This window comes from Cebus imitator, unplaced genomic scaffold, assembly GCF_001604975.1.
Source record: "Cebus imitator isolate Cc_AM_T3 unplaced genomic scaffold, Cebus_imitator-1.0 Scaffold338, whole genome shotgun sequence".
Classification (NCBI taxonomy): domain Eukaryota; kingdom Metazoa; phylum Chordata; class Mammalia; order Primates; family Cebidae; genus Cebus; species Cebus imitator.
The window spans coordinates 2,283,922-2,298,873 of NW_016107653.1; the positions used below are offsets into that span (position 1 = coordinate 2,283,922).

The 14,952-nt window shown below is 62.1% G+C and overlaps 1 long non-coding RNA gene across 1 annotated transcript; it reads right to left on the minus strand.

Moving 5' to 3' along the window:
- Positions 1-463: 463 nt before the first annotated feature.
- LOC108287134 lies at positions 464-1,353 on the minus strand. Its single transcript, XR_001818223.2, has 2 exons — positions 1,037-1,353; positions 464-751 (listed from the first exon to the last, which is right to left on the minus strand). It is a non-coding gene; the product is annotated as an uncharacterized LOC108287134 (long non-coding RNA).
- Positions 1,354-14,952: the final 13,599 nt, after the last annotated feature.

Genomic DNA, 14,952 nt, shown 5'->3' on the forward strand with positions numbered 1-14,952 from the left:
CAGGGCTGAGTGATGAGGACCAGGGCTGAGTGATGAGGAACAGGGCTGAGTGATGAGGACCAGGGCTCAGTGATCAGAACCAGGGCTGAGTGATGAGGACCAGGGCCGAGTAATGAGGACCAGGGCCGAGTGATCAGGTCCAGGGCTGAGTGATCAGAACCAGGGCTGAGTTATCAGGTTCAGGGGTAAAAACAGGAGTAGAACTCAGTGATGAAGACTAAGGCTCAGTGATCAAGGATAGAATTGCGTGATCAGAAACAGGACCCAAGCAGTAGGACCAGAGCTCAGTGATCAGTAAAAGGGCCCACTAGTCAGGAACAGGGCCCTGTGATCAGGGTGAGGACCCAGTGAGGAGGACCAGGGCTGTCCAGGTTGTGAGGAACAGGGTTCCCATACAGTCCTTGGGAATGGGTTTCTTTGCCACCGTCTCTGGTGAATCCAGCATTCATCCTTGGGCCACAGCCTCATGCAAGATCAGGTTCTTTCTTGATTTTGGGACCAGAGGTACCCTCTGTCCATGCCCACCATGCCCACCATGACACCCAGGGGGACTTTGAAGCAGGAGTCCTCCAGGCTACAGCCACCACCCTTCCCCTGACCCCTGTCTCCTCATTCAGAGTTTGTGAACGTTTTCCTTGGGGCCACTTTATTGCACCTGGAAGGCATGTGAGTAGGGGTGGGTCGGTGGCTTCTGAAAGGGCTGAGTTCTGGCATGCCTGGCTTCTCCAAGAGGTTCCTCCACACTTCCTCCCTGCAAAGACAGAGGGTCACAGCCTGAAGGAGCAGCAGCCAATGCCCTCTGTCCCAGCCCTTGTCCTCATCACTCACCCTCCATCCACCCATCCATCATCCATCCTGGCTCAGGGGAGCCTGGACTGAATCTGGGTTACTGCACTGGAGTGAAGCTCAGTCCTGACCCTGGGCCTGCCTGTGTCCTGTGTCTGTGAAGGCCCCCCCCAGGAGAGCATGACCCCCCACAGCAGGAGCCCGCAGTGCTTGCTCTGCCTGCTACAGATGCTATCTACAGCATGTATACCTGTGCTCTGCTGGCTGCTGCTCAGAACTGGGGGACCTCCCTGCTGCTGGACGGGCCCCGGATGCTGGTCACGGTCAGTGCTGTGCTGTAGAACAGGCTCAGCAGGAAGAGGGTGAGGAAGGTGACGGTGGTGGGCCACAGGCTGGCGCCAGGGGTCTCCTCCTCCAGGCTCTCCTGCAGTGGGTCCAGCTCCACACAGGGAGGCAGCGTCTGCCAATCTGCAACACAGTGAGGGCCTGCCTAGCCCAGGCTCATGTGAACAGGGGCTATGCTTCCTTGGGGTCTGGGGACAGTGGGGTCTGGGTCCCCATCTCAGGCCTGAGACTCCCCCAGGGAAGATGAGGAGGCAGGGTCCCAGGTGAGGGGCTGAGACCTTCTGTCTTTGAGGTTCTCAGGACACCTCAGGGAGAGACTTGGCAGAGAGTGGGCGCCATCTGCTCCTTCAAGGGGAGCTTGAGCCCAAGGTACCTGCCCCCCAACCCCCAGTCTCAGTCTCAGCCACATATTCAGTGACTGGGTCCCAGGGCCAGAGAGGATCAGACACACGCAACCTTAAGGAGATCTGGGTCCAAGACAGAGACCTGAGCCCGACACTCAGTGTGCCAAAGGTTGAATGGGCAAGACCAGAGACCTCTGTTGCCTTCCCAGGGAATGTGGTTGAGGGGTTACAAGGGAGGGCCAGGCGAGGGCCACCAGCACAGGCATCCTTATTTTCCTCAGGGTCTCAGGGCATAGAGACCACCTAGAGTTGTACCTGCTTGTCATATGCTGATGCATCCAATCATTCACCTCTCTTTCTATCTTTCCATCCATCTATCCAGCCACCCAACTGTAAACTACTATCCATATATCCACTCCTCCATTTATAACACTCTTACCCACTCACCCATCCATTCATCCATTAACAGAAGGCTATCATTCAAATATCCATCCCTATGTCTATCCATAAAGCAATTATCCATCCATTTGTCTTCCTTCTACCTATCCTCCATACATACATTCACCCATCCATCTTTCCTCAACCCTCCCTCCATCCATCCATCCTCTATCCACTCGCGTATCATTCATCCACCCACCCATCCACTATCCATCCATCCTCCATCCATCCATCCTCCATCTGCCCATCCATCCTCCATCTACCTATCCATCATCCATCCATCCATCCATGCTCTATTCATCCATGCTCCATCCACCCATCCACCATCCATCCATCATCCATCCATCCATCATCCATCCATCCATCCTTCATCTGCCCATCCATCCTTCATCTACCTATCCATCATCCATCCATCCTTTATTCATCCATGCTCCATCCACCCATCCATCATCCATCCATCCATCCACCCATCCATCCCTCCATCCATCCTCCATCCACCCATCCATCATCCCTCCATCCATCTTCCATCCACCCATCCTTCATCTGCCCACCCATCCTTCATCTACCTATCCATCATCCATCCATCCATCCATCCTCTATTCATCCATGCTCCATCCACCCATCCATCCTTCATCCACCCATCCATCCACCCATCATCCATCCATCCATCCACCCATCCATATCCATCCATTCATCCACCCATCATCCATCCACCCGTCCATCCTCCATTCATCTATCCTCCATCCACCTGTCCATTATCCATCCATCCACCCATCCTTCATCCACTCACCCATCCATCATCCATTCACCCATCCATCCTCCATCCTTCATTCATCCATCCTCCATCCACCCATCCATCCATTTTACCACCATCCATCATCCATCCATCCATCCATCCTCCATCCATTATCCATCCATCCATCCATCGACCCATCCATCATCCATCGACCCATCCATCATCCATCCATCCATCCATCCATCCACCCATCCATCCTCCATCCTTCATACATGCATCCTCCATCCACCCATCCTTCATCCATCCACCCATCCATTTTACCACCCATCCATCCTCCATCCACCAACCCACCCATCATCCACCCATCCACCCATCCTCCATCCAGTCATTTACCCACCCATCCATTTTAGCACCAATCCATCCTCCATTCACCCATCCATTCAACATATGTCCTAGGATCCACCCACGTGTCTGCCTGCTCTCTGCTGGTTCAGCCCCTCATCTGTTGATTCTCCCTCTTTCCCCTTCTCTTTAAAAGCCCCTCCTCTGGGCCAGGTCCTGGGTCCCATGGGCTGGAGGGCTTCTTGGTGGCAGGGCTTCCCTGAGTGACCTGTTGTTCTCAATTGCCCTCTGGTGACTGGACCCTCAAGGGTGATGGTGGCCTCTTGAGGGTCCAGTCACCAGAGGGTTCAGTCACTTCACCTCGGCCCTGAGAACAGAGGCAGGCAGCCAGAAGGCGGGTCCTCTGGGGAGGCCCGGAATGCATCTAAGGCCAGAGCAGGGCCCCCGCTGCCCCCTTGTGGGAGTCCTGGTGCCAGGTGTCCTTGCAGCAGTTGTGACTGTTCTTCCTCCTGGGAGCCCCAAGCAGATCCCAGAGACGTGCAGAGGGGCCAGGCTAGCCCTGTTTCACTGGCCTGCTCTGATGCTGCCCCATGTGGCCCCTCCCTGTCTATGCTTTGGGTCCTACCTGGGCTCAGGAAGGGATGGGAGAGAGGAGTTTGGGGCCAGGCAGGGAGCAGGGGCTGCCTGAGTCTGGGGAGTTAGCCCCTGATCTGTGCACAGTGGAAACATGGGGAGTCTGAGGGGCTGGGCAGTGGCTGGGCCTGGGAATGCCTGCTGGGGGCTTGGGAGGGGCTCCCCCAGCCTTTCTGGAGCTGGGTCTGGGCTGTGTACTTGCTGTTCCTGCAGGGCTCAGGTGTGTGTGTGAGTGTGAGAGTGTCCATGTGCCCGTGTACCCTGTACAGAGCAGTGTGGAGGCGGCAGGTGCCCCTTTCCACATGAGTCGTGGGGCCAACCTGAGGCCAACCCACTAGGGTGGTGGGGCTCTCCTGGAGCTTGTCCTCCTCCCAGTGGGTCCTGGAGCCCAGCCCCTCACTCCCTTGCCATTCCTCCCACTACCTGCCCTAGGCACCAGCCTCTTTCTCTGCCAGCCTGCTCCTCTCACCCTCCCGATTCCCTCCCAGCTGCAGCCACAGACGGCTCTCTCAGGGACAAACGGCCATGCCACTGCCCACTTGGAACTCTCTGGGGCAGCCGAGTCTCTCGGAACCCATCCTGGGCTGTGCCTGCCTTGGCAGACCTGATTTCACCCCAGCGAGGCCTCCTGCACCACACACTCACACTCACACTCACACCAGGTGGAAGGGCTCTCGGGGGTGCCAGGGGCCCCTGAGGCTCGGGCAGGGGGTGCTCTTCCCTCCCTGTGACCTGGCCCTTTCCCACATGCTGAGATCCTGAGTCTGGACAGACAGGCGCCGGATGGAAGCGTGGGGCTGCTTGGGGGAGCATGGAGTTTATTCGGGGGTAGGGACAGATGGGCTCAGTAGCAGACGCCGTCCACCTCCGCCATGACCACAGACACATTGACGTGAGTGGGTTTACCCGCCAGGCGGTCGATGGTCTTCTGCGTGAAGGCCAGCGGCAGGGCCTCATGGCCCACCATGCAGGAGAAGGTGTCGCCCTTGTTCCAGGCCTCGGCCGGCACGCGCAGCACGCTGGTCACGGCGAAGGTGGTGGTGTCCTGGCTGGGCTCTTGCCGGGATGTCCAAGTCAGGTACTTCTCTCGGGGCAGCTCCTGGGACCCCTGCAGCCAGCGAACCAGCACTTCCTTGGGGCTGAAGCCCCGTGCCAGGCACGTCAGCGTCACCAGCTCGTTCAGGGCCAGCTCCTCCGACGGCGGCGGCAGCAGGTGGACCTGGGGCCGGAAGCTGTTTCCTGGAGGGTAGAGAGCCAGGTCAGGGGGCTGGACAGGGGGTGAGGGAGACCCCCTGCTCTGATGGCACCCCGGGCTGTGTCCTGGTCCCCCTCAGCCTGCTTCAGTTTCCCTCTGTACTCAGCATGAGCAACCTGAGCCCAGGATGGTGAGGGGGGAGGCAGCCCAGGAAGATGCTTTGCAAACTAGAGCACGAGCAGGGCCCCAAGCTGGGTTCGGGCCCACCTGGTTTTGTGATGGTGGCGGTCAGCGGGGTTTTGGCCTCGGGGTAGGCAGCTGTGCACGTGAAGGTCTCCCCACGGTTCCACGGATCGGCACAGCCAGGCAGGACGCTGGACACCCTGTAGCAGCCACAGAGGTCACGCTCATGTTTCCCCTGGACAGCGGTCTTCCCACTGGAGGACTTCCAGGTGAAGGTGACGTCCGAGGCATTGGTCAGGCCGGTCAGTGTGCACGTGAGGTTCGCTTCTGAACCCAGGAGCAGGTCCTCGAGGGCTGGCCGGTGCAGTGACAGTCGGGGCTCGCAGCACGAGCGACATGGTTGTTGGCAAGGAACTGCTGTGGAGAGATGGCCTGAGCCGGCAGCACGCCCCTCCCCGTGCCCCCGCCCTGCCCCTCCTGGCCTGTCGACCCCCCACCCCCGGGGCTTTGCCAGCAGTCCACTCTGGTGTGAGTGAAGGGGCGGCTCCCTGTGGGGAACACGGGCCTAGGCGCTGTGTCAGGGCAGGGTAGGGTGGCCCCGCCCCGCTCCCCAGCCTGCCCTCTGACCTCTGCAGGGCACGGTCACATCCTGGCTGTTGAATGTGTAGTGCTTCACGCTGCATTTCAGGGAGCTGGTGTCTGGGCACTGCGCGGCTGGCAGGGTCAGTTGGCTGCTCATGGTGTACAGGCCCCCGGCGGCCGCCTGGCTGGGCGGGAAGTTTGTGGTGGTCCCCTTTTGGCTCCAGGTCACACTGAGCGGCTCCTGGGGGAAGAAGCTCCGAACCAGGCAGGCGACGACCATGTTTCCGTCTGGCTGCTGCTGGCAGGCGAGGCCCAGTGGGAAGACCTGGGGCTGGGTCGGGGATTCTGGAACACATGGTGCGCCGTGAGGGTGCAGCCCTCCTACCGTGTCCTAGGAGCACAGGCTGTGCTGGCCTTTCCTCTACACTGGAGGAGCCTGGCACAGAGAGGCCCCGTGATGGCCCTGAGGTCACACAGCTCTGGCACCACGGGCCTGCGATGGGACCCGGTTGTCTGATCCCAGCGATGTGGCTTCTGAACACACACCTCAGATACGGCCCTGACCCAGGCCATCCCTGACACCAGCTGTGTTAAACAGGGCTCTGTCACATAGCGGCCGAGTCCCCCGGGCCCCCTGAGCCCCCGACCTCAGCGCCTGCTCTGGCTGGGGGACATGCCTTGCTCTCTCCCCTGCAGCTAGAGAGGATCTTGGTGGGGGCTGTGAGGAGGGGTCCTGGGCTCTGAGTGCTGCTTGGATGGGTTAGGGCGTGGGTGGCTCAGCTGTGACCCCACCTCCCTGTCCTCGGTCAGTCCAACACCCACCCCTCCACAAACCCCACCCCAGGCCCTAGCAAGCCACAGTGAACCCCTGTGGTCTATGCGGTCTCAGGACCGGAGGTCAAAACACTAAGCTGTGCCCCTGCCAGGCCCTCCTGGACAGGGCCTGCTACACAGGGGAGCTCTGGGCCAGCTCATTCCAAATTTCCTCCAGAGCAACAGGCCAGGGAGAAGACAGAATCATGGTGCAACTGAGCTATGTGGCCTTCAGAACCCCTGAGAACACAGACTGCCAAGCTGGGACTCTGCAGGTGGATTCACATTCAACCCACGGCCTCCTTCTCACATGAGCAACCACCTCAGCCCAGCCCAGTCCAGCCCAGCCCAGGTCAGTCCAGCTCAGCCCAGCCAGGTCAGTCCAGCCCAGCCCAGAGGCCAGCTCAGTACGGCCCAGCCCAGCTCAGCCCAGTCCAGCCCAGGTCAGTCCAGCTCAGCCCAGCTCAGCCCAGCCCAGCTGAGCCCAGCTGAGCCCAGCTCAGCCCAGCTCAGTCCAGCTCAGCCGAACTCAGCACAGCCCAGCCCAACTCAGCACAGCCCAGCCCAGCCCAGGTCAGCCCAGCCCAGCCCAGCCCAGCCCAGAGACCAGCTCAGTACAGCCCAGCCCAGCACAGCCTGGCCCAGCCCAGCCAGCCTAGCTCAGCCCAGCTCAGCTCAGCCCAGCCCAGCCCAGCCCAGCGCAGCCCAGGTCAGCCCAGCCCAGCGCAGCCCAGCATAGCCCAGCCCAGATCAGCCTAGCACAGCCCAGATCAGCTCATCCCAGCCCAGGTCAGCTCACCTCAGTCCAGCCCAGGTCAGTCCAGCCCAGCTGAGGTCAGTCCAGCCCAGCTCAGAGGCCAGCTCAGGACAGCTCAGCCCAGGTCAGCCCAGCCCAGCCCAGGCCAGCTCAGCACAGCTCAGCCCAGCCCAGCTTAGCCCAGGTCAGACCAGCCTAGCCCAGCTCAGCCCAGCCCAGCTAAGCACAGCCCAGCCCAGTCCAGCTCAGCCCAGCCTAGCTCAGCCCAACTCAGCCCAGCTTAGCCCAGCCCAGCTAAGCCCAGCACAGCCCAGTCCAGCACAGCCCAGTCCAGCCCAGCTCAGCCTAGCCCAGCTCAGCTCAGCTCAGCCCAGCCAGCCCTGGTCAGTCCAGCCCAGCCCAGAGGCCAGCTCGAGTACAGCTTAGCCCAGTCCAGCTCAGCTCAGCCCAGCTGAACCCAGATGAACCCAGCTCAACCCAGCTTAGCCCAGCTGAACCCAGCTCAACCCAGCTCAGCTCAGCCCAGCTCAGCCCAGCCCAGCCCAGCCCACCTCAACCCAGCTCAGCTCAGCTCAGCTCAGCTCAGCCCAGCCCAGCTCAGCACAGCCTAGTCCAGTCCAGCTCAGCCCAGGTCAGTCCAGTCTAGCCAAGTCTAGCCCAGCCCAGCTCAGCCCAGCTCAACCAGCCTAGCTCAGCCCAGCTTAGCTCAGCCCAGCTTAGCTCAGCCCAGCCCAGCCCAGCCCAGCTCAACCCAGCTCAGCTCAGCTCAGCCTAGCCCAGCCCAGCTCAGCACAGCCTAGTCCAATCCAGCTCAGCCCAGCTCAGCCCAGGCCAGCCCAACCCAGCCCAGCCCAGCTCAGCCCAGCCCAGCCCAGCTCAGCCCAGTTCAGCCCCAGCTCAGCCCCAGCTCAGGTCAGCTCAGCCCCAGCTCAGGTCAGCTCAGCTCAGCCCAGCTCAGCCCAGGCCAGCTCAGGTCAGCTCAGGTCAGTCCAGCCCAGCTCAGCCCAGCTCAGCCCAGCTCAGCCCAGCCCAGCTCAGGTCAGCTCAGGTCAGTCCAGCTCAGCTCAGCTCAGTCCAGCCCAGCCTAGCTCAGCCCAGCTCAGGTGAGCTCAGCTCAGTCCAGCACAGCACAGCACAGCACAGCACAGCCCAGCCCAGCCCAGGTCAGCCCAGCCCAGCCCAGCCCAGCCCAGCCCAGCCCAGCCCAGCCCAGCCCAGCTCAGTCCAGCCCAGCCCAGCCCAGCCCAGCCCAGCTCAGCTCAGCCCAGCACAACTCAGCCCAGGGCAGCTCAGGGCAGCCCCCATGGACCTGCGTCAGCTGGCCCCAGGTCATCTGCTCTTCTTCTCTGGCTTGGCTCAGCCTAGGTCTCAGCTTGGCCCCGACAGCTTTTCACCTTGCATCCCAGGAAGGGCCGGGTCATCCCAGTGTAGGCCTGGCCAGCCTGGCTGGGCCCCAGTGCCAGGTCCTTCGTGCTGGGTATGGAGTCCTGCCCGTGGTTCTGGGGTCTCTGTGGTGGCCTCTTTCCTCCTTCCCTCTGGTCTTGGTGCCTGCTCTCCATCTTTTGTCCCCAGAAAGGCCTAGGATCAGCCTGGCTGGACGCCTCAATGTGCAGAGGAGGACGCGGAGGCCTGGAGAGCTGAGCCCCACCTGCTTAGGCTGCTGGAGGGTCTGCAGGGCTGAGTGGGCAGCCTCCGGCATGTGGGTGCCATGGCTGCAGGTCCACCCTCACGGGGGTCTGGCTGCCTGCCAAGAGGGGCTGTTGTGGAAAGGGAGCCCAGGCTAGGCCCAGGCCCTGCCTTGATGGCCCTCTGTCCTCAGTAGACCCTTGCTCTGCCGCTCTGGCCGTGTCCACCGATTCGGCTGGATGTTGGGGGCTGGCGGGGAGGGCCGGCATGCCTGTGTGTCTGGCCTACAGACGAGGTCAGTCGCCCACTTCCTGCCCCGGCAGACACGACCGCGTACCTCCACGTCATGTCTGGTCTGTGGTCTGGCTGTGGTGGGGCCAGGTGTGTGTGGCCAGGGCTCTGTGACCCCGTGGGCTGGGAGCTTCGTGGCTCCACAGGGCTGCGGTGGGGGCCAAGATGCAGGGGAGCAGAAACTGACACAGAGGCTCAGAGACCCCAAGACAGAGATGAGAAAGGGAGACACAGGGCCAGAGGGTCCCCAGGGTCTGCAGGGGAAGGGCGCCTGTGAGTGGACCCCTGGTGAGAGGGGACTTGGGGCCACAGGGTGGGCGTCAGCCTGGGGAGAGTGACTTTCGTGCCACTGGGCTGGAGCCACTCCAACCTGGCCCCTCGGCCTGCCCCATGGGCTGCTGGGGGCCCCAGACTGCAGCCCAGACTGGGGGTGTGGGGAGTGCCCCATCTAGCCTGCAGCCCTACAGCTCAGGGTGGCCAAGTGCCTGCTGGACCTGTCCAGCGCTGCCCACCCCCCATGCCCAGGCGGTGCTCCTACTGCGGGTCTGTGTTGGAGAGATCCCAGGGGCGATGCTGGCCTGCATTCGGGGGAGGCCAGCTCTTCCCGGGGGCTCGGTGGCACCGGCAATGGGAGGCCGGGGCGCTTCACAGAGGAACCACTGCAGTGGGAGTGGAAGAGGCCTGGCCGTGGTGCTATGGGGTGAAATCCAGGGAGTGACTGTGAGGCCAGGCCACAGCAGGTGGGGGCAGAGGAGGAGGGGGGTAGCCTGGGGCTGCCCCAGTGTCCTGGGAAGACACCCTGGCGGTTCAAGGAGGCTCTGGAGCTTTGGTTATTAAGCTTGGGATGACCACAGCCCTTGACAGGGGGACGCTGCCGCCGCGTCTTACTCATTTCTTGCTGCAATAACAAAAATACCAGAGACTGGGTGGATTCATAAACACACACTCATTTCTCACAGTTCTCAAGCTGGAAGTTCAAGGTCAGGATGGCAGCAGGGTCAAGGTCCAGTGAGGGCCGCTTCCGGGTTCACAGACCCCATCTCCTTGCTGCGTCCTCATGAGGCGGAAAGAGGGCAGGGCTGCTCTCTGGGGTCCCTTTTCTTTAGGGTCTCTAGTGAGATGAGGGAACGAACTGCATTTTTGAGGGCTCTCCCCTCAGGCCCTAACCACTCCCCCAAGGCCCCACCTCTGCACGCTTTCACCCTGGGATTAGGGCCGTCACACACGAGTTTCAGGCAGACACAGATACTCAGCCCACAGCACCATCCCCGCATGCTGCTGCCTCTCCCCACCCCTGTGCCTCCTCGTCTGTCTCCAGCCGGGACACTCGTGCTGGGATCTAGGCCCCCTCTGTCATCCAGGATGCCGTGATCTCAAAATCCTTACCTTGACTGTATCTAAAGGCCCTTTTAACACATAGCGCCACGCCCAACGGCCCCAGGGGTTAGGAGGTGGCTACATCTTTTGGGGCCACCGTTGTACTCACTGGTGGGTTAACAGGAGAATAAAGAGGGGGACGAGGGCACCCTCCTAGTCCCGGGAGGCCAGGCCACGTGGAAGGCAGGGGCACTGTTCTGAGCTGGGTGTGGATCCAGGCCTTGCCCCTCCCCACGGGCCCCGTATGTCTCCTCTACGTGGGTGCCCATCTCGCCTCCCTCCCAGGCCTTCGAGGAGGTGGAATTCTCCGTGTGTGAGGATGTCTGGCACGCAGTGGGGCAGTGAGCCAACCCCTTGTTGTCCTTGTTCTGGGGTCCATGGGGGTCTCATGACCTAGGGTGCAGGGCAGAGAAAGAAGTCACTGGGCTCTGCCCCCTGGAGAGGCACCCGGTCCAGGGACCTTGGCTTTGGAGGGCCGGTCTGTCGTAGGAGAGGTGGGTTTGCGGGACCTTGGCTGGTGCTGGGGTGGACTGGGGGCCTGGCTTCCTGAGGCCGTGTGTGTGTTGGTGTGAGCGTGTCTGAGCGTGTGAGCGTGTGTTTGTGGCTGCACGATTGGTGTGTGTGAGTGCACGCATGTGAGTGTGAGAGCTTGAGTCTGTGTGTGTGTGAACCTGTGTATGTTTCTGCCTGTGTGAGTGTGTGCCTATGTGTGTCTGTGAATGATCGAGTGTGTGAGGAGCGCTGGGCAGTGGCTGTGGCCTTGGCCATGCCCTGCCACGCCCCTCCTCCGATGTTGCTTGGACCCAGTGGCCTTGGCACTGCCCACCTTGGCGTTTTCCACCCCACAGGGAGCCGTCGCTCCTCACCTTCTCCCCCATGCCTGGCTGCTCCGAGGTCCCCGAGGCGGACGGGGCGGAGGACCCATGTGCCACCGTCAGACCCTGGCAGGCTTGCTTCATTCCACTTTGTGCCAGGCTCCTTGTGACGTGGGTCTCCTGGCACAGAGCGTGGCTTTCCCTGTGGGGCCCTGTCAGTGTGTGCCAGGCTCTGTGTGGCGTGGGTCTCCTGGCACAGAGTGAGGTGGTCTTAGCAATTCAAGTGCCCTCAGTCAGGGCCCAGAAGCACCCCCATCCCCAGCATCCCCCAGCCTCCTTCATCTCCTCCTTACTTTCACTTTTCTTTTTTGTTTTGAGACAGAGTCTTACTCTCTTGCCCAGGCTGGAGTTCAATGGCACCATCTCGGCTCACTGCAACCTCTGCCTCCCAGGTTCAAGCGATTCTCCTGCCTCAGCCTCCCGAATAGCTGGGACTACAGGCACCCGCCACCACGCCTGGCTACTTTTTGTCTGTCTAGTACAGATGGGTTTCATCATGTTGGTCAGGCTGGTCTCAAACTCCTGACCTCATGATTCGCCTGCCTCAGCCTCCTGAAGTGCTGGGATTGCAGGCGTGAGCTCCTTGCCCTCTGGCTCCCCCTCCAGTCCTCAGGGGTCCTGCCTCCCACCAGCCACTCCAGGGCTGCAGACACCTCCCAAAGAGCACTTGGAGACCTTGGGTTTGTAAAAAGGACTTTACTAAGAAATCCAGAGGGAAATAAATAGGATTGCTGAAGCCAGAAGCTGGGCGAGGTCACAGGGCAAGGTCAGCAGCTGCTGTCCCTGCAGGAAACCCCTTCTCTGGCAGTGGGAGCCCCTCTACCCACCCCAGGGGCCTGAAGCCCCAAATAGTCCTGCGGCCTGGCCTCAGAGGGCTTGCCGGTGCCTTTACTCTGCAGGGATGGGGGCTGTGGACAGATGGCAGGAGTGGTGGGTGGGTGAAGGGAAAGGGCCTGGGCAAGGCTTGGGGGACCGGGAGGCCAGGTGCTTGGGCACTTGGGCCTCGGGGCTGGAATGGTCAGGCCAAGTCTGACCCGAGCGAGGCCGTGGGCTGGTCTGGGCTGGACACGGACCCAACTGTGTCCTGGGCTGGGCGCCAGGCACTGGGCCCTCCTTGTGTTTTGGTGACTGCAGTCAGAATGGGACGGACTGTGAGACCCAGGGGCCAAGCTCAGAGTGGCCGCAGCCACCCCTGCCTCGATGACTCCGTGGAAGGGATGGACGCTATTCTGGAGCAGGGGCTGCAACCGGCGGTCTCATCGGTGCTTTAACCTTGCAGCTGGGCTCAGGGTCGCCGGCCGTCAGCCCACAGTGGTGTCCTTGTGCCCCTGGAGAGGCTTGTCTGCTTGCCTTTTCCCACCTGGGGCAGGGCGCAGCCAAGGGGGGCTCTAGCACCGGCAGGGAAAGAGCCGGGCCTGGTGGAGCTCGAGGGCCCTCGGCCTAGGCATGAGGCTGGAGGATGTTGGTGTAGTCGTGGGAGGTCCGGGGCCTCCCCTGCCTCGGGGCTGAGGGGAACCGATGGGCCTGAGGGGAGGGCTGAGTCAGGGCGCTCTGCCCGCTCTGCCCAGCCCCCTGCCCCGCCCGGCCCCTGGGGGTGGGTGCCCACCATCAGGAGCGTGAGGATGGCGCTGTAGCTCACGCTGAGCAGGAAGAGTGCGGCGAAGATGCAGAGGCCAGTCCACGTCCACGGTGCCTCGCCCTCGGCCTCCTCCACACACACTTCTAGCTCGGGGGGTCCCGGCCAGTCAGCCCTCCCGGCTCCGCAGTGGCAGCGGGGGCGGGGGACAGAGCCCCTTGCTGCTCCTGCCAGGCCCTGCTGCTGTCTGCAGTGGCAGAGTACCCTGTCCGGGGCCCTCTGGGACTGTGCAGAGCCTCTGGCCAGCCCTGAGGTGGGGACCCAGGTCCCGAGTCAGTCCCCAGCCCAGGGCCAGGCTGACCACTCCGGACCTCCCTGGCCCCGCCCTGGCCCCAAGGTGACCCAGCATTTTGCCTTTGCTCCTTATGGCTTCCCTCCTGACCTCTGATTGCTCCTACTCCGCCTCTCCAGACCCCATCCCTTCCCCAGAGAGGGACCCGGCCCCTTGGCACACGAGTGGCTGCCCCACTCTGGGCCCTCGGAAGGGTGTGTGAGCTGTGTGGCCTGGCTCCTAGGACCTGGGAATCACTGCATGGGTGCTCTGAGGGGATGGCCTGGTGTGGACTATGAGCCCCGGCCCAGCCTAGTCTCTCTGGCTCCTCCTGCCCTGGGCCCGGGTCCCCTCCACTCCCTTCCCCAACGCCCTGAGCTGCCTGCTAGTCCCAGGTCACCAGCAGGCGTGGGTCCAGTGCTGGGGGCTCACACCACCTCTTTCTGCTGCCGCTGGCCTGGAGCTGGGTGAGGCTGGGCTGGGGCATGACAGAGGCCGAGTGCACTGCCCTGCTGGTGTGCAGGGACTCTGTCTTCAGACATGGGGGCTTTGGGCCCGTGGGGTGCCTGGTGCCTGTGTTTCTGTGTGGATTTGGTGGGTGCTGTGCCCTTGGTGTGCAGCTGTGCATGACAGGGGTACTGTTTGGCTCGGGGTGTCAGATACCCACCTGTGGGTTGAGGCCTGGGAGGGGCATGTAGCCTCTTCTGGGCTTCTGGTGTGGGCAAGAAGGGAGTGGGATGGAGGCCACGTCCTGGGGGCGCATCTGTCCTGTGTTTGGCTGTGGGGTGCAGCTGACGGGGTGACAGTGGGGGTTGGACTGGAGGACGCCAAGCCATGTGGGGGCCTCTCCGTTTCTGTCTGGGACCCAGCGGCCCAGGTATCCCTCAGAGGAAGGACTTGGGAGGAGCTTGGCTGGAGTTCGCGTGCGAGGCGGAGCGTGGGCCAGGCGTGAGCATGTGTGGGTACCCATGGCGCCCTGGGGGTGGTGCATGGCACTGTGTAGTTGCCATGTGCTTGGCACATGCACAGCTCTGTGCCTGGGGTGAGGCGTGCGAGGGTATGATGGGGTGTGTGAGGCTGGTGGTTCCCTGGCGGCAGATTCAGGGTGGACTGAGGCGGGGCCTGGTGCTGACCTGGGCCTGGTGTGCCCAGGGGGCAGGGTGGTGAAGGCTGTGGGGTGTGGGTGGGCTCGGCCCCACTAGACCCAGGTGGGACAGGGTAAAGAGGTGAATGCCAATGGCACAGACTTGGGAAGGGCTGTCTGTCTGGGGAGGGTTGTCTGGGGTCCTACGTGTCTGTGTGGGGGTTTCACTTGGGCTGTTCCTCTACCTGGAGGGACCTGTGTGCCCAGTTACACCTGGGGGTGAAGGGGCTCCTGTCTGGGGTGTAGAAGCCAAGCCCCCAGGAGAGAGGGGGCTGTGGGGGCTGGACTCCCTCGCCCCCTTCCCTGAGGACCTCCCCTGGATCTTTGGACTCTGGAAAGGGTGGACCCAGAGTGGGGGCAGAGAGCGCCCGGGGCATCTGTGATGAGGGCCTGGGGCATCTGTGATGAGGGCCTGAGGATGTGCTGTTTGACAAATACCCCTGACACAAAGGCAGACGGCTGAGCTGCGCCTTGGCCTTGTCACCTCCTCCCATTCCCCTCCTGGATGGCCCATTCCTCTGTGCCAAGAGGCCCCTGCCCACAGCCCTGCCCGCTCCCAAGAACAGCTGCACCCAGGG